This window comes from Lissotriton vulgaris, unplaced genomic scaffold, assembly GCF_964263255.1.
Source record: "Lissotriton vulgaris unplaced genomic scaffold, aLisVul1.2 SCAFFOLD_1428, whole genome shotgun sequence".
Lineage (NCBI taxonomy): Eukaryota > Metazoa > Chordata > Amphibia > Caudata > Salamandridae > Lissotriton > Lissotriton vulgaris.
Genome location: NW_028244621.1, coordinates 310477 through 333224, shown reverse-complemented (window position 1 = coordinate 333224; position 22748 = coordinate 310477). Strand labels below are relative to the sequence as shown.

Here is a 22748-nt window from a genome sequence, read left to right as displayed (position 1 = left end):
CGCACTGCAAGACTTCCTGGAGCCCTGACTGGGCTCACGTGGGCGAAGAAAACTTCATCAGGACTTCCAGGGTAGCCCGGCCATCTGGTCTAGCCCTTGGAAAGCATTGGGCGCGACCAAGAGGAGACTGGAGTGACCAGATGGAGGTGGGTACGACCTGATGGCCCAGGCCTGAAGGACAGCAATCTGCCTGCACTGAGCCTTCACGAGAGGACTCCCGCCTGCCCTTGGAGGGCTCGGGGCTCTGAGTCCCAGCGAGTCAGAGACCCCGGTAGGGCCTTCAGCCCGGGGCTGCGAATGATCGCCAACCCGGGGGATCCCCAGGCAACGTGACAGGAGAGCGTAGCTGAAGGGAGGCCTGCCTGGGCCCGACTAATTCCCAGTCCTGATGGAAACTCCTTTCCACACCCATGGTGGAGCGAGAGTAACAGAGCCTGATGCCCTGGGCCCGGCTGGAGGTCCTGAGCCGGCACACGCAGGGGAGGACTCCCCCGGGACAGCGTCCCAGGCGGCCTGCCACACGGCAGGCCTAAGGACGGAGCCCAGGACTGGGAGGGGGCCCTCTACCCCAGGGCCACCAAGGGCCCGGGCTGGAGCGCCTCCACACAGCCAAGCAGGGGCAGGCCCGCCCAGGCCCATGGGGGAGCGGAGGATGTAGCCCAGGATAGGGGCTCCCGGACGCCCAAGGGAGGACTGCATGGGCCCAATGTACCCGTCCTAGGAACTTTGCCACGCGGCGGGCTGGAGGACGGAGCACTGAACAGGGGGCAGGTTGTGGGGGAGTGTGCTGCCCGGTCCTAGCCCATCTGGTTGGTGGCTCAGAACTGCCAGCCCGTGAGAGGTTCCGGCATACCCTCTTCCCAGCAATCTGGAGGGAGGCTACCCCTCTTTGTGGTAACCTGTGAGCACAGAGTAACAGAGGGGACCCAAGATGTGAACGCGCCTGACCTCCTGGAGCTCTGTCTGCGATTGGAGATGCAGATGGGTCCTCATCAGGTCTTCCAGGGTAGCCCGGCCATCTGGTCGCGCCATTGGAAATCATTGCTGGCGACCAGCTGGTCGAGGAGATGGGCGTGACCAGATAGCCCGTGTCAGAAGGACGCCCATCGGCCCTCCCTGAGCCTTCACAGGATGGCTCCAGCCTGCCCTTGAAGGGCTCGGGGGCTCTGTGTCCCGGGGGTTAGGAGACCTCAACTGGACCTCAGGCCCTGGGCTCTGACGGACAAAGCAGTAAGGAGGCCTGCTCGGGCCCGATGGAAATCCCGTCCCGGGCTCTCTGATCCTTTTCTGGCCTCAGGACAGGGGCTCCCATATCTCAGGGCCCGCCGGAGCTCAAGCCCCAGGCCGGCTCCCTTCTTCTAAGCCCAGCCTGGCTAGGGCAGCCACCCCAGGCCCGATAGACCTCTGTCCCATCCTCCCGGGCCCGATGGACCCCCTGTGCCGTACACGTGGACCCTCCGCTGCCCGCAGGACCGGGGCTCCCGCACCCCAAGGCCCGCCGGAGCTCAAGCCCCAGGCCGACTCCCTGCTTCTTAAGCCAGCTGTGCCAAGGAGTGCCTACCCCGGGCCTGATGGACCCCGTCCCGGGCACCCGAAACCTTGGCTGCCTGCAGGACTTGGGCTCCCGCACCTCAGAGCCTGCTGGAGCTCAAACCCCAGGCCCGCTCCCCGCTCCCTGCTTCTGAACCCAGCCAGGGCAGGGAAGCCTCACTGGGCCCAATAGACCCCCATCCCTAATACCCGGAACCTCGGCTGCCTGCAGGACGGGAGTTCCTACACTTCGGGCCCGCCGGAGCCGAAGCCCCGGGCCCGCTCCCTGATTCTGGACCCATCCAGGCCAGGGGAGAGCCTCCCCGTGCCCAATGGACCCCCGTCACAGGCACCCGGACCCTCAGCTGGCCGCAGGAAGGGAGCTCCTGCACATCAGGGCCTGCCGGAGCTCAAGCCCAGGTCCCGCATCTGCTTCTGAACCCAGATAGGTCCGGGAGAGCCTTCCCGGGACCAATGGACCCCGTCCCGAGCACCCGGGCCCTCAGCTGCCCGCAGGACCAGTGCTCCCCTACCCAAGGGCCCGCCTGAGCCTTTGGCCTGGGACCTTGTTCCTGCTTCTGACCCCAGCCAAGCAGAGAGAGCCTCATCGGGCCAGATGGATGCACCCCAGGGCCCACCAGAGCCCAGGCCCAGGCCCAGGTCCCGGCCGCACAGGGGCAGCATCTCTTTCCCTGGCGGGCTGGTAGACCCGGGCCTGCTGGCTCCCGGCCCAGGACCTTCCTTTCCTCTCCAAGGCTCGGAAACTCTCACTGGGGAGCGTGGGGTCCACGCTCCGGTGTTTCCAACCAAGCAGCCCAAAGCCGCCACATAGGCACGATTGACCAGAGTCCGGTCTGGACTGTCCCAGGCCGCCCTGCCCGTGGAAGCCTTTTCCCCCTGCCCGTGTGGAGCCCGGGCCCTGCCCGAGCTCTGACCGAAGGGCACCACCGCGGCCTCCCTCCCAGCTGGAGAAGAGGGCTGATTCCCGCTTCCCTTTTGCCAGACCCGCTCACCCTTAGGAGAAGGGGTAACCCAGTGCCCGGCCTTCCGACCGCACCTCCTAGGCGGCGCAGGACATCCACAAGTCTCTACCATCCCAGACCGGGCCCAGGCGTCGTCTGCTCAGGGCTTCTTCGAGCTCTCCTGGGCTCCTCCTCCAGCTCGGCGCCCCTTAATGCAGGGCCAGCAGGTTGCGAGGCAGTCCTCCCCGCTCTGCAGCCTCCCTGCCCTGGCTACTGTCTGTCACCCCCTTCACTCCTCCAGACTCTGGGCTCTGTGTGCTGACTCGGGCGGGTGCACCTTGCTGAAGCCGGGGGCAAGAAACAAGGAGGGTAAAGTCCACGTCCTCTCCCCGTGGGCCAGCCCGGGAAGCCCATTTCCCTCGACTATGTGGGGGCTTACAGAACCCTGGGGAAGGACAAAAGTTGGGAGTAAGTCAGAACGGCTGGCAAGCCCGCTATCTGGTCGCCCAGCCCGCAAGGCCATCAGGTCGCACAGCCAGGCGACCAGATGGCCTTGGACAGCCGTACCCAGTCACATGCCAGTCTGACGACGGCGGGGGTGGCCAAGCACTTCGAGGCTGCTGCTCGTGAGGCTCCTTCCTCGGGGCTGCTCGCCTCCCTGCAACTTGTGCTTAAGCATTGGGAAGGGGGCCCAGCCCAGCCCAGGCCATCTGGTCGTTCTGCTGACTCGCAAGGGATGGTGGTCCCTGTCCCTGCACCCTGTTGAGGCAGGGCGGGAGTCCCCCGTGCTGGACAGCATGTGGTGGAGGCGACCTCCGCATCCCTCCTGCTGGACTGGCGACAGAGGGACCCACCCCTGGGTGTGGTGGAGGAGTGCGCCCACGGACTGAGACAACCGCTTGGCTCAGAGGATGACTTTCAGTAGATTGCAGCGAGGTTGCTGCTCTGCTACTTACGAAACCCTGACTCAGAATCAGGTCGTCTCAGAATGATTTAGCACCGGGTGCCCCACGAACATGCGGTGTACTAAGGCCGATGGAGGCTGCCCCTTTCGTCCGCACTCCGGTCCCCAAGCAAGCGGTTCTACGCACCAGCCCCCAAAAGAGGCCGGCTATCCCAGGCCAACCAGGGCTCCATGGCACTGCGGTATCGTTACGGTTTAGGGGGTATTCTGACTTAGACGCGTTCACTCATAATCCCCAGATGGTAGCTTCGCCCCATTGGCTCCTCAGCCAAGCACATACACCAAATGTCTGAACCTGCAGTTCCTCTCATATTGAGCAGGATTACTATTGCAACAACACATCATCTGTCTAGACACTGCTCACATTCCCTATTAGTGGCTGAACAAACCAACGCTTGGCAAATTGTGCTTCACAATGATATGAAAAACAGCCGACATCGAAGGATCATGCAACGTCGCTATGAACGCTTAGCCGCAACAAGCCAGTTATCCCTGTGGTAACTTTTCGGACATCTCTTGCTTGAAACCCAAAAGGTCAGAAGGATCATGAGGGACAACTTTCATAGTCTGTACTCATACTGAAAATCGATATCAAGCAAGCTTTTGCCCTTCTGCTCCACCCAGAGCTCACCTTAGGACACCTGCATTATCGTTTGACAGGTGTACTGCCCCAGTCAAACTCCCCACCTGCCACTGCCCCCATGGCAAATCGTGCTTGGCGTGCCCTGGTGCTTGGAGCCAGACGCGAGAGCCCCACGGAGCTCGGCCCGCCTCACCGGGTAAGTGAAAAAAACGATAAGCAGTGGTATTTCACCTGAGCCTGAGGGGCTCCCACTTAACCGACACCTCTCATGTCTCTTCACAGTGCCAAACTAGAGTCAAGCTCAACAGTCCTTCTTTCCCCACTGATTCTGCCAAGCCCGTTCACTTGGCTGTGGTTTCGCTAGATAATAGGTAGGGACAGTGAGAATCTTGTTCATCCATTCATGCGCGTCACTAATTAGATGACCAGGCATTTGGTTATTTCTGTACCACCACAGAGAGTCCTAGTTACTCCCTCCGTTTCATTGAATTTCTTTACTTTGACATTCAGAGCACTGGGCAGAAATCACATTGCTTCAACACCCGGCTCGGGCCTTTGCACTACTTTGTTTTAATTCAACAGTCGGATTCCCCTGGTTCCCACCAGTTCTAAGTCATCTGCTAGGCACCGACCAAGGCAGAACGCCGGCCGACGCCTCCGGGAGACAACCATCGCAGCTGGGGCGATACACAGGAAGGGCCCGGCTCGCGTCTAGAGTTGGCGCTGCCCTGGAGGGTGGCCCCACGTCCAGCCGCGACGCACACCCAGCTCTGCTTTGCACCCTAGCCCGACCGACGCAGCTCTTAGAGCCAATCCTTATCCCGAAGCTACGGATCTGACTTTCTGACCTACCTTACCTACATTGTTCCAACATGCCAGAGGCTGTTCATCTTGGAGACCTGCTGCGGATAGGGGAATGGCATGGCATAAGATATGCACCCCCTCTGAATTTTCAGGAACGAGCAAGAGCTCGCCAGATGCAGCTGGAACCGCATCGCTTTCCAAGGCTAGGGCACCTCTCTCGGGGCAAACCCATTCCAGGGCGCCCTGCCCTTCACAAAGAAGAGATACCTCTCCCCGGGGCTCCAGTCTGCTTTTCCGGGATCATTTGCGTTACCTCACTGGACGCCGCAAGGGTGTCTGTCTCCGCCACTCCGAGTTTAGGGATCTGAACCAGACTCCCTTTCGAGAACGCCGCTCGCCCATGTCTTAGGACTGACTAACCCATGTTCAACTGCTGTTCACATGAAACCCTTCTCCACTTCGGCCTTCAAAGTTCTCGTTTGAATATTTGCTACTACCACCAAGATCTGCACATTCGGCGGCTCCACCCAGGCCCTCGCTCCGGGCTTCCATGCGCACCAAAGCGGCACTCCTACTCATCGCTGCTTAGTTCCCGCAGCTCTCTGTGCCGGTGACCACCGAGTATGGGCCCGACACTCCAGCACCATCCATTTTCAGGGCTAGTTGATTCGGCAAGTGAGTTGTTACACACAACCAACACCATTTCTGGGGTCTGATGAGCGTCAGCATCTGGCGCCTTAACCCGACGTTCGGTTCATCCCGCAGCACCAGTTTTTCTTACCAAAAGTGGCCCACTAGATGCTTGCATTCCATGTCTGTCTCCACGCCAGCGAGCCAGGCTTCTTACCCATTCAAAGTTTGAGAATAGGTTGAGATTGCTTCCGCCAAAGACATCTAATCATTCATTTTACCAGATAAACTGGGGACTCTGAGCCCCAGCTATCCTGAGGGAAACTTCGGACGGAACCAGGTACTAGATGGTTAGAGTAGTCTTTTGCCCCTACATCCAGGTCGGACTACCGATTTACACGTCAGGACCGCTACGGACCTCCACCAGAGTTTCCTCTGGCTTCACCTTGCCCAGGCATAGTTCACCATTTTTCGGGTCCTATCATGCATGCTCATGCTCCACCACACTGACGTAGCGGGCAAGACGGGCCAGTGGTTCTCCTGCCGATAGCTGTGTGGCGGGATCCCACCTCAGCCGGCGCACACTGGCCCTCACCTTGATTGCCCCACAGGGTTTCACTCGGCTCTACGACTCGCGCATGTGTTAGACTCTTTTGTCCATGTTTCAAGGCAGGTCGGGTGGGTAACCGGCATCTCAGCAGACCTTTGCGCCAGGCGTGGGCCTCCCTGCCCGGCAGCGTGGTCGGGGCACACTGAGCACAGTCCGCCTAAGTCTATAGTCACGCCGGGAGCAGTGGGCCCCTTCCCCGTCCCTCGGGTTGGCCGGAGCTGGTGCCGGGGAGGGCACGGAGGCAAGTGAGTCTCCCTTGGCCCGCAGACATGGCAAAGCTGCTGCCGAGGGGGCTGTAACACCCTATGCCAGAGCAGAGGGCCACCTGCCACCCCAAAGCCTTAACAGCTGACCCTGAGCCAGTCGCAGCGCACAACCAGGGAGGAAATGCGCCATGCGGGGGCCGGGTAGGGCCTGGGTGCCGGTCCCGCAGAGGGGATCCGACCCCCGGGCCACCGACCTTCCCGCCATGTTGAATCCTCCGGGGGGACTGCAGGGACCCCACCCGTATACCTCTCAACGCTTTAACGCCTTCTTGAACTCTCTCTTGAAAGTTCTTTTCAACTTTCCCTTACAGTACTTGTTAGCTATCGGTCTCACACCTGTATTTAGCCTTATCACCCGCTTTGGGCTACATTCCCAAGCAACCCGACTCCGAGAAGACCCGAGCCCGGCTCGCCAGGTGCCGCTACTTGCCTAATACGGTCTGCGGAGTGAGCCTCGATCAGAAGGCATTGGGCCCCCTGAGCGACGCCGGGTAGTTAGTCTTCTGTATGCCACATTTCCCAAGCGGCCGGGCGGGCATTCGGCGCTGGGCTCTTCACTTGCTGTTACTGGGGGAATCCTGTTCAGTTTATTTTCTATTTTCCTCTGCTTAGTAATATGCATAAATTCAGCGGGTCGTCACATCTGATCTGAGGTCGTAGTCGGAATGACAAAGCGTAGGGGAGCTGGGAAACGCAGGGCCGGCGTCCCGGCAGCTCACCCTCTTTCCCCGGATCAGAAGACCGATGCCTGTGGGGGCGGGCCTGGCCATCAGGAGGGCGTTCGCCCTTCCTGGGAAGAGTGCTGTGGAGGTGGGCACCTGAGGCGGTGCGCACGGACAGCCGGTGGGACACCACAGACAGCCATGCACAGCATGCAGCCAGGTGCCCCGGGACAGGCCGGAGCGGACTAATCCCCATCCTGCTCCCCGCTGAGGCAGGGAGGCGAGGCTAGATGCGCCGGCGGTGTACCTCCGTGACAGGACCGGGTCAGGGACCCTGCCGCGGGCGATCGGGGGGGGGGGGTCTGACCTTTTGTGGGGACGAAGGGAAGCGGAACTACCCGTGCAATGGCCCCAGCTGTATCCCAGGGAAGCCCCGGGGCGATTGACAATTGAGTGACCCTCAGACAGGCGTAGCCCCAGGAGAAACCTGGGGCCGCAGCTGCTTTTGAAGTGTTGTTCAATGTGTCCTTCAGTTCACACTAATTCTCGCAGCTAGCTGCGTGATTTGATGCTCAAGCCGAGTGATCCACCGCCAAGAGTCACAGGCAACTTTTCAAATATATTTGCCCACCTGCTGGAGGAAGGTGACGCTTGTCCGTCCGTCGACCGCCAGCGCAACCAGACGACCTGGTGCTCCGTTCAAGGCTTTGCTTCTAGGAGTCGGGCTGCACCGTTTGAAGAATAAAAGCATTACCAGGTGCTTTGCCAGGGAGTCTCCCACCCCTTCCCAGGGCAAGGGGGCCACCCAGAGTGAAGGTAACAGGCTGACCCAGTGCCACCAGTCCCTCCCGGAGTAACCGGGAGGGACTCAGCGAGCCTTCAAACAATCGGCCTGGCCGCACTGGTTTGGGATGAACCGTGTATCTGACAACGAGGTAGGGTCGCCCCACCTGCGCGTCCGCTATCCTTCGCCAGGCGTCCCGGGCCGTGCCGGTGGGCTTTGGAGAAGCCCACCCCTACCTGTCCCAGGTCAGAGGGGCCTGAAGGGAAGAGCCAGACAGACGCCGTGCGAGAAGGGCTGCTCCTCCGTCGCCCGGTCGGGCCGGGACTCATGCGTGTGAGTGCCCAGGGCGGCAGTGCCTTTCAGGGGGGTGGTCCCAGCCCGGGGAGGCACTGCCATACGATTTTCCCCAGCGGGAGGGGGTGGTTGTGCCGGGTGAGCGTGGGTTCCTTCTCGGGAGGGCATACCAATGTGCACCTTTTTGGAGGGGGCGCCCCTCATTCTCCAGTCCCTCGCATGTCGGTTGGTCGGATCCTCTCTGGTGGAGGAGCCCCGCCGAAGGCCTGGTCCTCCCCCAAGCGGCCATGAACCGCTCTGCCAGCCGGGACGTGCGAGGAACAGGCCCTGTGCCTACGGTGTGTGTACTTACTTTGTAAGATGTTTCATGATGACTCCCCATCTTCTCTTGGGAACACTTCACTTTATTCCTCCGTTTTTTCTCATCAAACTTACAAACACCACTCATGACAAATTTCTCTCTGTCTTCCAACCACCCCAGCACCAAATTGGAACGCGCTTTCCTTGCCTCTCAGCAACACAAAAGGTGATATTCCAGTAACCGAATACTGGGTATTATGATAATCCCAAATCTTCTCACTCAAAAATTCAATAGCATCCATACCACTTGTAAGAGCAGTTTGAATACCCTCCTTGGGTATTCTAATGGCCCTCTCTTCAGCACCATTAGCTTGTTCACTATGGAGAGCCAAAGTATAGTGCTTTATTTTGTCTCTTAACCTTTCTAGTGCTCTGCAACTTCTTGCATTTATTGCAGGTTTTCAACTGTTTCAGTTGTTTTTCAGGTATTTATTGAGACAATGTACAGGGATGTGCTTTATTGTGACTTTGATACAGTAGAGTATCCAATCTCGAGTCCTAAAAGCTTGTAAACCATAAACCAAGATCATGCATGCAAACCCACTGGAGTTCGGTAAATGCCAAAAAGACCACATAATGTGCTACACGGGTAGGAAGAGCTGTTCAGATACAATAGAAGTTGATTGATTCCTAAGTTAATGTGTTCCCTTGGGTTGGACTGTAACTCCTCTAGAACTCTTTGAATATTAAGTAGAAAATCTGAAAGGCAAATAAACACAGTTTATTTATTTATTTATTTATTTATTTATTTATTTATTTATTTATTTATTTATTTATTGAAGTTTTGTATAGCGCTGGCTGGACCCGAGGGTATCAGAGCGCTTCACATCAAAAACACATATGCAATAAAAGAACAAGGAGCACAGGCGGACATAAAGTCAGTACAACAACATCTTGAGCGGATTACGGGTCGGAGATCAGGAGCGAATCATCCGGCTCTGGGTTCAAAGAGAAGGCGGCCTTTCGCAGTCAGGCGTGGGCTTCTCACTACAAACCAGAGCGCTCTAGGAAGAGGGCTTTGAGTAGCATCTTTAATTGCGGGAAGAAGGCGGTCATTCTGATGTGGGGGGGTGGAGTTCCAGATCCTTGGGGCATTGCCCGCAAAGGATTTATTCGCGGTTTTGTGTTTCTGAGATTTCAGAGGGATGAGTAGGAGTGTGTTGGAGCTTCTGAGGTTCCTGGATTGACCGGCCCTTTTGAGTTTGGAGGCCAGGTATTCTGGTTTGCCTGTATGCAGTGCTTTATGTGTGAGGCAAGCCATGCGAAAGTTGGCTCGTTGGTCTATCGGGAGCCACTTCAATTCCTTGAGTGCCGGGGATATGTGCTCATATTTTTTTGTTCCTGTGACCATTCTTGCTGCTGCGTTGAGGGTGGAGGTCAGAGGTCCCAAGTGCGATTTGGCTGTTCCAGTCAGCACTGTGATGCCATAGTCCATTCTGGAGAGCACTAATGCCTGAGTGGCCTGTTTCAGATCTTTAGGGGGGAGGAAAGGCTTGATTTTGTAGAGAAGTTTCAAGTTCAGGAACGCACTTTTGGCGGTTTTTGAGATGTTTCTTCATGTCCAGTTTGGGGTCGAGCGTGAACCCTAGGGATTTTGCGGAGTCCGTTGGCGCTAGAGAGACATTGAGGGCATTTACGGCTTTGAGCCATTCCACTATTTGGGGGTTTTCATCTCTATTTGAAATGAGGAGTACTTCCGTTTTCTCCATTAAGTTTGAGGTGGTTGGCTGAGAGCCAGTGTTGGACCTCCATGAGTGTATCGTTTAGTCTGTAAATGTCCTCGATCGAAGCGGTTTCCAAATAGAGTTGAGTATCGTCTGCGTAGAGATGGAAGGGGATGTTGGAGTTCCTTAGAAGTGAGGTGAGCGGTTCCATGTAAATGTTGAAGAGTTGTGGGGAGAGTACTGACCCTTGAGGAACTCCTCTGCTGATGGGGAGGGGGTCTGATTCAAAGCTGTTGATCCTTATTCTTTGAGTGCGGTTGTTGAGAAAAGAGGAGAACCATTTTAAGACCGTCTTTTCGATGCCCGCTCTCTCCTGGAGGACCTTGAGTAGCAGGGTGTGATCCACTATGTCGAAAGCTGCCGATAGGTCAAGGAGGATGAGAAGGCTACATTGGTTGGAGTCGAGTGACATGTGCAGATCATCTAGGACATTTAGGATTGCGGTTTCAGTGCTGCATCCCTTTCTGAATCCTGACTGGTGTGGGTCAAGTAGATTGGTGTTTTCTAGATGTTGGGTTAATTGTGAGAGCACACATCTTTCCAGAATTTTGGATATGAGCGGAAGGTTCGAGACCGGTCTGAAGTTGTTCATGTCCATGTGGTCAAGGCCCGTTTTTTTTTTTAGAAGTGGCGTGACTTGTCCTATTTTCAGGCAGTCCGGAATGGAGCCCTCGCTCATGGAGCTGTTGATGATTTTGCCCCATATTGGAGCTAGAGTGAGCTTCATCTCTTTGGTGAGTCTCGAGGGCAGTTGATCGAGGGAGTGCGAAGAGGGTTTAGCGGAGGCGATAAAATTTCTTATCATTTCATCCTGGTCTAGCCGGAAGGATGACCAGCGGATGGACGGGGTTACTTTGGGATTGAGCTTAGATGCAAGATTCCAGGTTTCTGAGCGGGAGGCAGGCCTCGGGCTGAATGAACGGTCAATTTTAGAGATTTTTTTCATTGAAAAAGCTTGCAAAGTTGTCCAATGTGTTTTGGGCGCCGCCGGGTTATCTGCCGTTGGAATGGAATTTTGGTTCTTAATGATGTTGAAGAGTTCTTTGGGGCGATTTTTGGCATTGTCTAACGCGGAACAGAAGAAGGATGACTTTTTGCTCTTGATATAAATGTAATACTTTTTTCCGTGCTGCCTTGAGGTGGTCCCGATGGAGGGAGGTGGGGTTGTTCCTCCAGGTTCTTTCAAGGGATCTGAGGTGTCTTCTTTCCTCATTAATGTCAGTAGGGAAACACAACCTTGAGGGAGTGCTTCTGGGTTTTTTTAGTTTCAGAGGTGCCAGTTGATCCAGGGTGAGCTCCAGGTTGGCATAATAGAGCGAGGTGAGTTCTGAGGTTGAGAGGGACTCAGTCGTGTTCGGGAGGAGTGAGCGGAGTCCTTCTTCTAGTTTGTCTCGGGGGACTCTGGATGTGTTCCTGACCCACTTTGGGAAAGCTTCAGTCGGTGGGAGGGATAGGGCCGGCTGGTTGATATGAAAGAGAATGATGTGGTGGTCTGACCAGTCAACCGTGATGATGTGGTCAATCGAGACTGCATTTTTGTTCGCAATGATTGCATTCAGGATCGCTCCTCTGTAGTGCGTTTCCTCTGAACAGTGTTGGATCATCTTGTTGTCTTGCAGAAGGGTGTTAAGTGATTGAATGAGCGGGTTCTTGGTTTCGTTCCATCTTAGATTGAGGTCGCCCAGAATTAAGCTGTGGTCGCTGTTGAGTGCGGATTGGGTGATCCGATCCGACAGCTGAGCACTGAATTCGTTGGAGTTCCCTGGGGGATGATTAAGGAGATGGCATTGACGTGAACTATGTGTGGGAGATTTGATGTTAACCGACATGCATTCAAAGGAATTGTACAGGCAGGAGGGAATTTCAGAGATGGAGAGGTCACTTTTGTGGATAATTGCTATGCCGCTACCTTTGTGTATGGGCCTGTCTTTGCGGATAATTGGGAAACCTGGCGGCACCAGCATGTCCAGAGTGGGGAGGGATAGGGTGTTTAGCCATGTGTCCGTGATGAAGGCTACATCCAGGTCATGAGAGAAGATGGATTCAGCTATTTCCGTTGCATGTTTCACTGCGGACCGGCTGTTGATGAGCATACAGTTCATGGGGGGGTCTTTTTTTGATTTCACATTTTCAGGCTTGGGTCTGGGAACGGAGGATAGATACATGGGGGGGTCTGGTGTCTCTGCGAGGGGGTGGGACCCTACCCACTCCAGTAATGACTTGGATCGAGGAGGAGGGAGTAGAATTCAGGAGTGGGGCCTGGGCTTGCTGGTTCGGAGGGAATTCGTAAGATGCGATGAGTGTGCTCAATTCATGGGTGGAGAGGGAAGGAATAGTTCTTCTGGGCTTGACTGCTCACGACTCAATCAAGTCTTTAGTGAGAGGAGGCAGGGAACCTGAAGGGGGAAGGGACCGGTTGGTGGGCGGAGAGTCATTCCTAGGGAGAGGTGTAGGGATGAGGGGTGGTGCTGAGTGAGGGGAGGGCATCTGGAGAATCCCTTGAGTGGATAAGGGAGGGGCGGGCAGCTTTAGATTCCCTAGGGCGGATAGGGTTTCCTGCAGGCCAAGGATCAGGGTAGTGATCTGCGCTTCAATAAGGTCAAGGCGTTGTGTCTGTGCTTCCAGGGGTGGGGGGGGGGGGGGCGGTGAGAACTAGAGGAGAGTGGGTAGGCGGGGTGGGGGGTTGTGCCTCAGTGTTGACAGGTCTAAAGATCGAATGTGGGAGGGCTAGAGAGTGAGGGGGGGTCATTGTCCAGTTGGCGGTGAAAGTTATCTCCGTTTGCAGGGACTGTGGGAACTGGAGAGTTATTGGGGGGGTCTGGGAACTTTAAGGGGGGGGAGGCTGATAGCTAGTGGTGATGCTGTTCTTTACTTTAAGTTAATTATTAACAAGCTGTGATTGGTAAGGGTAAGCCTAATTGTTGAAATTGTAATAAAATGGGTAGAACTTAAGACACTGGGAGGTGGCAGGTATGACTTGCAGCTCCGTTTGGAAAGGAGCTGACCTAAGCTGTCCTTGTGCATCCACAATAACCCCTTAACTTTGTCCATTGAGCAAAGCTTGGAAGGGAATCATCAAAGCAGCTGCCCTGGGGCAAGAACTCGAAAGCTGGTGCAAAAGACCCACAAGTCTCCTTTGTTCTTATTTTTTCCTGAAGAACTTTGGTGGCCTGGACGTTGATTTCCCAAGTGTTTGCCAAGTGGCAATGCATTCACAGTTTGCTCAAGGAGGGATCAAACATGACCATTCTATTGTGAATTTCTTCAGGGGCATAGGAAATGGGTCCCATGGCTTACCGGGGCTAGTACTGCTCAGGTCTTGGCATTTATATTTTTAGGATTGCAGTAATATATTGTCCACATTGTTTGGACACCCAGTGTCCACAATAAACCTGATGTTTTGCCAATAATGCAACACCACTTCACTTAGTATAAGTCTTGTAAAAAGATTTTGCCAAATACACATCATAGTTAGTGGATGTTATGTTGGACATCAGAATTCGAAAACATTGTAATATTATCTCTAGAAACAGCAGATACATTTATTGAAGTCTCCTTTTGTTAATGGAGCTCTACAGCTTTAGGAAAATCATGTCATTAATTAAGTATATGATACGCTGAACTCTTCTTCACTCTCTTAACCAATACATAATTGTATTGAAGGTAGATAAATTAAGATATATCTTGGACTTGTCAACTGCATTGCTTCAAACAGGAAGAAAGTGTATGTAAAAAATACACAGTCAAGAATTGTATGCAAGATAGTGATACCAGCTAATACCTACTCCATTCACATAGCAGATGGTCTAATTGGCTGACTGAGACTCAACAGTTGACTGGTAGGTGGGTAGATCTAGCTTACTGGCAAACAGCTGTATCTAAGTGTAGCACAAGTCTTTGGAGAGTTTGCAGTTTAAGCATGGGGAAATAATATTTATAGGTCTGGCTTGATAGCACATATTACCACAAGAAAAATATCTTTAAGAAGCACCACTGAGAGAGGGAGTTTAGCAGTGCCCACATATTGGTTTGACGCGGCTTAACTTTTTACTTGGGCAGTAGTTTGTTGTCCAGCTAAGAAGTTTAATGCAGCCACGTGACAGCAAACCAGAGTTTCACGTTAAGTGTGCACTGCATCAGTGTGCAGTCACAGGTAAACTGAGCAGTAACAGAGAACCATTAGTGGGAAGAGGTGGTTGCTGTGGGAGTAGGCGAGATATTACTCGCCAGAGTTCACTCACTCTCCCTTTAGATAATCGTCACCAGGTTTCAGTCCCTCGGCCTTAAGATTGTTACAAATCGGAGAGGCTGGCAGCAAATCTACCAGTTAAGTTTAGCCCTTCTACCTTTATCCTCGTGGTTAGCAAGGTGACAACATGCAACTGACTGCCCTATACCGGTCTCCCTGACCAGATTGCAAACAAAGTCTTTAGCCGTACCTCACACATGTGGGCAGTGTGTACTGCACAATTCCTTAGCGCCATTTCATAACCTTATTTTCACATCGGTAACCAAAATGCTTTGTGAACACATCTTTGTAAAATGGTGCATTGTGTGCTGCAAGGTCATGTCACGTCTTGTTTCTCTTTCATCTTGGCGCTGGGCTGTAGCCTGCAGTGTTGCGGAGAAGCAAAAGCTGGTGTCATTGCGGCGTCAGTCCTGAAGTATTCCCTATATGATTAACAGGGATGCCTTCTGATGTTCTGAATTAAAAGTATGCTGTTTGGCTACGCAGCTCGAGTCTACCAGTCCCATGTGTACTTTAACCCCTTGCGTGCTTGTGACGGAACAGTTCCGTCACGAGCCTCGGGTGGGCTGTGCTGGTGACGGAACGGTTCCATCACGGCCCGCTCGCCACGCCTGCTCGGCACGAATTCTGCGCCTGCGCTGAGTGTTCTATTGAGAGGGCGGGGCTGTGACGGAACCGTTCCGTCACAAGCACAGCCCACCAGAGGCTCGTGACGGAGCGGTTCCGTCACGAGCACGGGAGCGCCGCGCGGCCCCTCTCCCCCATAGCACTGCCGCGGAATAGCCGCCGCAGCTAAGGGGTTAAAGGATTCTTATGCTAAAGCAACCGAGTTTTGTCAAAGTACTTTCAGGACATACACCAAAGCCTTGTGGAATCTCTTGGAGAGCTGGGGTGCCTGCCTCGAGCCAACTAGCTTGTCCCAGAAATGCTCATTAGTATTATGAGCTGGCGCTGCATCAGTATGTTGGGCAGCCCTAGGCAGTAACTGGAGAAAGCATCCCCACGGCCGGGTACAAACTCTGTATTTCACCGGCTATATTTAGAAAAAGTGAAAGCATGTATTTGAATTCGTGTATCAAGAATGATACTTCTTCTAAGCAGCCCTGCCAAATGTACAACTTGTCTTCAAATCTTGAAGCACTGTATAAAGAACTCATCCACCCACACCATGCATATATGAAAGTGCTGGACACACTGAAATCCATAGTTATTAGAATTACTGGTTACCAATTTGTGGCTTCTTTGTCAATCACATTTTTTGCTTTTTTTTCAGTGGCTTGCCTTCCTCTTCGGGTATATTCCCCTCCCCTCAAGTAGCTCTTCTTTGCCATCTTTTTAATTGGTTAACATATATCCTTTCACTGCTCCCACTCAATTACTGTTTTGTTTTGCTTTTAGCATTCTATAGTTTGCAGTTGCATGTGTTTCTTGCTGTCTACCCTGTGAGCTGCTTTCACCCTCACACACATCCCCTGCACTTTCCTTCTTGGCTCCCCACTCATCTCGGTCGCTTTTTGGTATTTTATTTTTTTATTGAAGCCCAAACCCCCAATCTTGTTCTTCCTGCTGTGTTCCTGTTAATATCACCACTCATCAGCATTTACTTCTCACCGCCCCTGCCTGCTAGTATTTGCTCCCCTGAAGCTTCCTGGCTCATTATTTAAAAAAAAAAAAAAAAAAGTTTTTTTCCCGTTTTTAGGTCTTGCCTAAGCCAGTGCATGCGCTTCTCTGCGAGACATATAGTAAGTGAGGTTTCTAAGTGCTACCACACCCCTTTGCTGGCTTTTTGTCATGGCTCATTAAGCCGTACAGCGCGTGAATCACTTTCGTTTTAAGGCTCTTCCACCCCCTTGCTCTCTGCTCGCCCTACCCCATCCCTTCTTCCTCCCTCTCACTACCCCCTCTCTTGTCCTCCTCCCTCCTTGTTAGTAACCGGGCTGAATTTGTGCGTCCAATGTCTCTTAATGCATTACAGCTCTAGCGCGTGTCTCGCTCCTCCCCCACCACTGAGCTCGGCCTTTGCTACTACATAACGCCAAGAATTGCACGTGCGTCTCGCGGCTCTAGTAGCCACAACTCCTTTTGGTCATCGTGATGATGTTCAGCTTTGTGCCCTAATAGTGAACAGCGAGGGCAAGCTGTGGCTGCAGTGTGCGATGAGTGCACGGGTCCTCCGAGATCTCCTCCCAGAGACCATCCAAAGGCACAGGCTGCCCCTCCATGCCACGAGTCCGGCCTGCGCACTGCGTCCCCTCTTTCAAGCCCGGTCAGCCTGTATTTATGTTCGCATTCATTAACCCCTTGCCCGCGGCCAGAATTCCGCTCCTGTGCGGCACATTCCGATCGCGCGCGTGGTCATGACGGCCGGGAGCCGTCATTAGCACATGAGCACTGTGTGCCATGACGGCTTCCGGCCGTGATCAGCATGGAAGGGGTTAATCTATCCTCAAGTACATTAGAGTCGGCCGACCCCCACAGCGCCCCACTGCAACAACCAGCCTCCCTTTGACGTCTGCATCAAAAGTAAAATCACATCCACCGAGTAAACTCGCACGTCATCGGCATGTCAAGGCATGATGAACCCGGAGAAAGGGGCCGGCAGGATCTGAGAGACCCCCCTTGCTCGTGTGATGACTCCGCAAACAGCTGCTACGAACATCTCAACGTCCGCTGCACTTGAGGCCTCTTGATTTGGTCAACTCTTCTCATATACATTGGATACTAAAATCGGTGACCATTTACACCAGACTGAATGGTGGCTTGACACTTCTATGCAGCTATTAGTAACAAATTTCAAGTATAGGCATTAATTTTATCGACCCTTGAAGAATAAAAGACGGAGTTGGCCTTCACGGTATTTTAACTCTCTCGGTTGCAACTAGATTACTGCAACAGGCGCAACCCCCCCCCCCTACCCCGAGATATCTAACCAGCTAAGTAATGCACGCGTTTTGTTTCCCTATGTTTCATAGTTTTTTATTCTTGCCTGGGTGTAGACTCATTAATTGCTGTTTACGTGGGAGAGTGTTCCATCAGAGTGCAGCTTTAAAAAAAAAATCCTCAAATGTCTTTGTTGCCCCTCTTACTCCCCAACCAGCTCCTCCCAAAAATTTGCATTATGCCACTGAGTCCACGGCCTACTCAAACCCTGCCTGTGTTCCCCCACGTTCTGCATGTGTGACGGTAGCGCTAGTGCTGCCTGCCCTATATTTCATCTTGTGCGAATGAAGTTTGCACTTCTGCCGTCTCGGTGTTTCTGCCATACTCAAACTTACTTTCTGAAACAAAAACACTTTCGGATTACAAATCCACGAATCCAGAACGGGAGCAGTTAGCTCATTAGGCAGTTCCACACAGGCCATTAAGCACACATTAACGTGGAAGAGTCTGAGATACGCTTTCACTTACGAATGCCTGAATGCGTCTGTAAAAGATAAACAAAATGCACACTTTTTACCTTAACCGCAGATGCTGAAAGAAACCATTAGTTCCACATGCGTGTTGTGTTAGTGCAGCTGAGCTTCATGCTGCATTGTCGCCACCTGGGTTCCAGGGAGCTTGGAACGTGGAAGAGGTTTTAGCAGCTGAGACTCGTGCCACAATTACGCTGCTCCACGTGAGCTCTGGGCCTAGCTCTTCTTTTCCAGTTCTCACCTACCACGTGGGTTTAGGCACAACCTCCTCTTGTTTAGGGGAAGGGAGAGGCGAGTGAAATATAAGCAGCCTCGCAGGCAGAGGGAACCTTGTCAATAAAGTACCTGGTTAAATTCAGAGGCGCTATAATTGGGGTGCCGGGAGTGCAGCAAACCCATCCCCACTCCCTCCGCACCCCCAATAACTCTGCAGGAGTTCTAAAGGAAAATGATAAGAGGGATTTAAGGTAGTATTATTGTGTTGGATCTCCTTTGAGTTCACTTACAGAGATCAAAATTAGTGTATTCTTCCATTCCATGGTTGCAAATGGGGCACTTTTATAATGTGAACCAAGTGACAATCTTCCTGGAGGACAAACCACATAAAAGGAAAGACTGCAGGATGTAGGTCAAGCATATTTTCACCTTCTGCGAAAGCCTTCTTCCTCCTCCTCCGCCCGCCCACTGTCCTCCGCCTGCCCACTGCTGAAGATACATTAACTTAACAACTAGAGTGCGTAATTAGCTGTTACTGTGTCTGGTGAGTGACGATTTTAGAGGTAAGTATGCACGTTACTGTCTTTGTGAACAATACCATCCAGAGAATTAATTGGAAGAGTCCGACCAAGGACCTGGAAGGCTCTAAAGACGAACCAACAAAGTGAACGGTTTTGTGAGGACAAATGTCATAGTGGCCACGTTTTCAGTTTGCTCATCTGTAACATCCCCATGTTATTATGTGTGCTAATATATTATAAATCGAGGCCTTTTGTAAAACGAAGCAACTAGAGACATAACAGCACAGCATCACACAGCACCACCACAGCATCACACAGGACCACCACAGCATCACACAGGACCACCACAGCATCACACAGGACCACCACAGCATCACACAGGACCACCACAGCATCACACAGGACCACCACAGCATCACACAAGGCCAGCACAGCATCACTCCACGCCACCACAACATAACTCGGGGCCAGCACAGCATCACCCAATGACACCACAGCATCACTCAGTGCTTCTTACACTTTTTAATTACAACTTCTCAGCATGCTGCACAGCAGCCACGTTTCTCTACTGCACAGCTTAGAAACATTTGCAAAGTCAATAGCTCTACCTAAACACTTCCAATGCATAGCCGATAGGTCTGTCTTTAGGACATTATAAGTGTTTAGTTATCCAGCACAATATCCTTGATTAAACAACATCAAGTGTTGTATGGCTAAACACTTATAAGGTCCCAAAAGCGAGACATATTTGCTATGCCAATGCTTGTTTTAAATGACTAGCCAGATAGAATTTACTCCTGGACCGCTCCTTTTTAAAAACCTGCTTTCACACAAAGTTTACTTTTTTTATGTACTGCAACAACATTGGCGTCCTCCCTCTTGGAATAATAAATAAAGAAAGCGGTGGAAGAGTTATGCTGTATTTACGGGCAGGGATAGTGATGCATGCACATCTATATGTCATAGCGTCATAATGTATACATGCACATGCAACCCATGCACACTTACACATCCTCAAGCTTTTCTTTTCTTTTTTTGCTGATGCTAAATAGCATCTGAACAAAAGCATTGCCAAATCCAATAGGTATTTATTGGCAAAGCCAAAAGTCAACACCTTTTAGCTTTGCCATTTGAATGTAATGAGTGTTTTCTGCTTCAAAGCATACTTTAATGATAACTTGACATTTTTGTAGGGCTGTGTAGTATCCTGTATATTGGGTGTATGCATATTTCCCACTACTCCATCTGTAGAACACTCTGGTCTGATGTCATTTGGAATGTTGTTCTATGAAGCAGTCAGTTGGAGTAGGGCTGAGTGCCTAGCTGGGTGCTCCTGGTGGGGCTATATACTGATGTACAACTGATCTACCATCTATCTTCAATAAATCTATCTGAACATCACCAACCTGCGTGGAGTCAGTTACTACATTTATTTGGCGACGATTTGAACTAAAGAACCTGCATATGCTACCTCTGAGGACCACTGAGGACATCCTGTGTTCCTACTCTCAACCTCAAGTAACTTCGAGCAACCTTTGGAACTACAATTTGCTCCAACTCTTCATCTGGCACACATCAGCCCCACCAGTGACCTGCCACCGGTCGCCCACTGAAATCTGCCAGTTGTTTAAGCATCTGCACTGAACACTACAGTGCCTGTTCCTGCTCTTCAAGGAGGGTAAGCCTGCCAGTATCCGTTTTGTCTGGTCAGATTGCCAGCTACATGACTTTCTTTACAACTATGAAGTTTACCTGCTGAATTTACAGTACAGGGTGAGCCTACCTACAATTTTTCCTTGCCTGCAAGTTTCTGCGTCTTCTGTGGTGAGTCTGACATCATCACATTTATACACTTTTGACATTTATCTATCAAGATCTATCTGCCAACTACTCACGCTCACGCACTGTCTAGTCAAGAAGCGTATTTATTCAAGTATGTACCAGTGTACCTGAGCACCAGTGACAAATCTGCTTAACTTTTCCACAATCTCACATCCATGCCTGGAGAGTTCTGCATAAGGTGTCCCTCATATTTAGATGCCTTAATAGTTCTTACTCTCCTTTCATCCTGGCATTTGTCACCTGTCATGTGCCTGCAACCCAGAGTCTGTCGACTTCGTTTTTATTTACTCTGTGACAAGTGACATTTTTGTGTTTTGGTGCTTCGTTTGGAAAACTTTCTGACATACTGTTTCTGCGCCACATTGAAGTGTAAACTGTCGTTTTTTCACTTTTATTTACATCAGTGCAAGACTTTGTTTTAAAGTGGTGCCAAGTTTTGGATACACCTCAAGCGTCTTTCAATACAGTTTGTGTATTTTCAGTATTTTATTGTTTATTAGTGAATATCGTGGCACTTATTCCAGCGTTAAAAACTGCCTTGCTACATTTGAAAAATGCAGCGCGTGTCATGCAGCGCGTGCCTTTTGCCGTTCGCACTCACCTTCTTTCCTTCACCGAGCTCCTATGACGTGCTGCCTTCCCTGCTGGATCCTTCGATGTTGTTGGTGTGTGGAAGCGTAGTGAGCCACCCGGCTTTGCGCCACTGTACGTGCCTCCATCTTGCCCCTGACGTTTCTTTTATGTCTTCAGCAGCCAGTGAGTCCTGTCATCACCCGAGTTTGTTTCTGATCGTTCTAAATATATTTCAAACCAAGCTTGATCTGCTGTTTTTCAAGGGACATCCGACAAGAAGGTACTGTGCATTTTGTTTTCGTTATAATGCAGATGTATTAATCGGGGGCATAGATCGAGCTCCGGTGGGTAAAGTTATTGTGAATCCGCATATGTAAACTTAAGTGCGAGACTACTTCATTCTACAAACTAAAAGTGGAATCCACCATTTGTCTAATTGAAACTGAACACGATTTCTGTGCTATTTAAGGGGACATTTTCTTGTGTTTTGCCTTTGTCTAGGTTTGATTTTATGGGGCATTAATAAATAAGCCTAATTACATGCTTTCAACTTTATATTTCGTTATTATTTCAAGCACAGTACAGTCTATATAAGTATTATTTATCTACATAGGGTATCGTGAGGGTTACAGTCAGCATGGTGTTTATAAGGTTATTACCTTCATGTGTGGTGTCTTCAATCTATGTATTTAGTAGTCCACACATTTTACCTCACAAGGTCCATGGAGTTTCGCTTATCTGATGTATAATGTTATCCTCACAATGTGCACAATTTCTAGGTTTCAGTCCTGTTTTCATGGTGCACATACAGTACCTCAACCTGTGGTGTCACATAGGAGTTTTTCTTGTCATTACAGTGCATATTGCTGTTACACCATATGGGGTGTTACGCATGTATTTTGATCCTGTTGTTTCTGTGCACAATTTTGACCCCTCTGGAGGTGTGTTTATTGGGTCCGCCCATCATCCTGTGCATAACTTGACCTCATGTCGAGGTACGTTTTTAACACATACATGTTATTTTTACTCATGACATTATATGTATACCTTCACTTCGGTGCACATTTTTACCTTTCTTAAGGTGTCTAGTGTAGGTTAATGTTTTTGTGTCTACAGTGCACTACTACTCATGGCATTCCATGTGTTTACCTTCATTTTAGTGCACGTTTTAAACCTTTTTTAAGGTGTCTAGTGTAGGTTAATGGTTTTACGTCAACTTTGCACAAAAGTTTTGGGTATCTCGTTTTTTTCCTCTGCACATTCGTATTTTACCCTGTTGGGTGTATAGTTTGGGTTTTACTGCAGTGGTCTATTAAGACTGGGCATTTCTTTATTCTGTTTTACAAACTTATTTCGCTGTAGCCCAGTACTTTTCAATTGTATTATTTATTCTAATGTTTTTTACTGTATAGAGAGGAAGGAATTCTAGATTGTTTTTCTCTTCTTCTCTATCATCTTATTTTCTCCTGATGTGGTTTACTCTTTTGTGTACTTTCCTGGCCAGTTCGTGCACAGAGGGTTCTCATTGATGGTTTCTGTTTCTTCACTTTATTTCTTTTTGCATTCATCAGAAAGGAGGATGGGAAACGGGTTTTGTATTTCTGTTTCTCATTATCTAGCTTTACTTCTGTTTCTCATTATCTAGCTTTACTTTGTTTATTATCTAGCTTTACTTTGTTTCTCTAGCTCTCTTCTCTTTATTTCTGTCTACATGGTTATACACCTGAATATGTTCTTCTGCTTTTATTAGAAAAGAGGATA

At 51.1% G+C, this 22748-nt stretch overlaps 1 protein-coding gene and 2 pseudogenes across 1 annotated transcript in view; 1 reads left to right on the top strand and 2 right to left on the bottom strand.

Annotated features, from left to right (window-relative positions):
* LOC147667180 (coilin-like) overlaps nucleotides 1-22748 on the top strand; it is a 178520-nt gene that overhangs the window by 48582 nt on the left and 107190 nt on the right. The window lies entirely within an intron of this gene.
* Nucleotides 3384-7006, bottom strand: LOC147667182 (28S ribosomal RNA; annotated as a pseudogene).
* Nucleotides 7466-7612, bottom strand: LOC147667181 (5.8S ribosomal RNA; annotated as a pseudogene).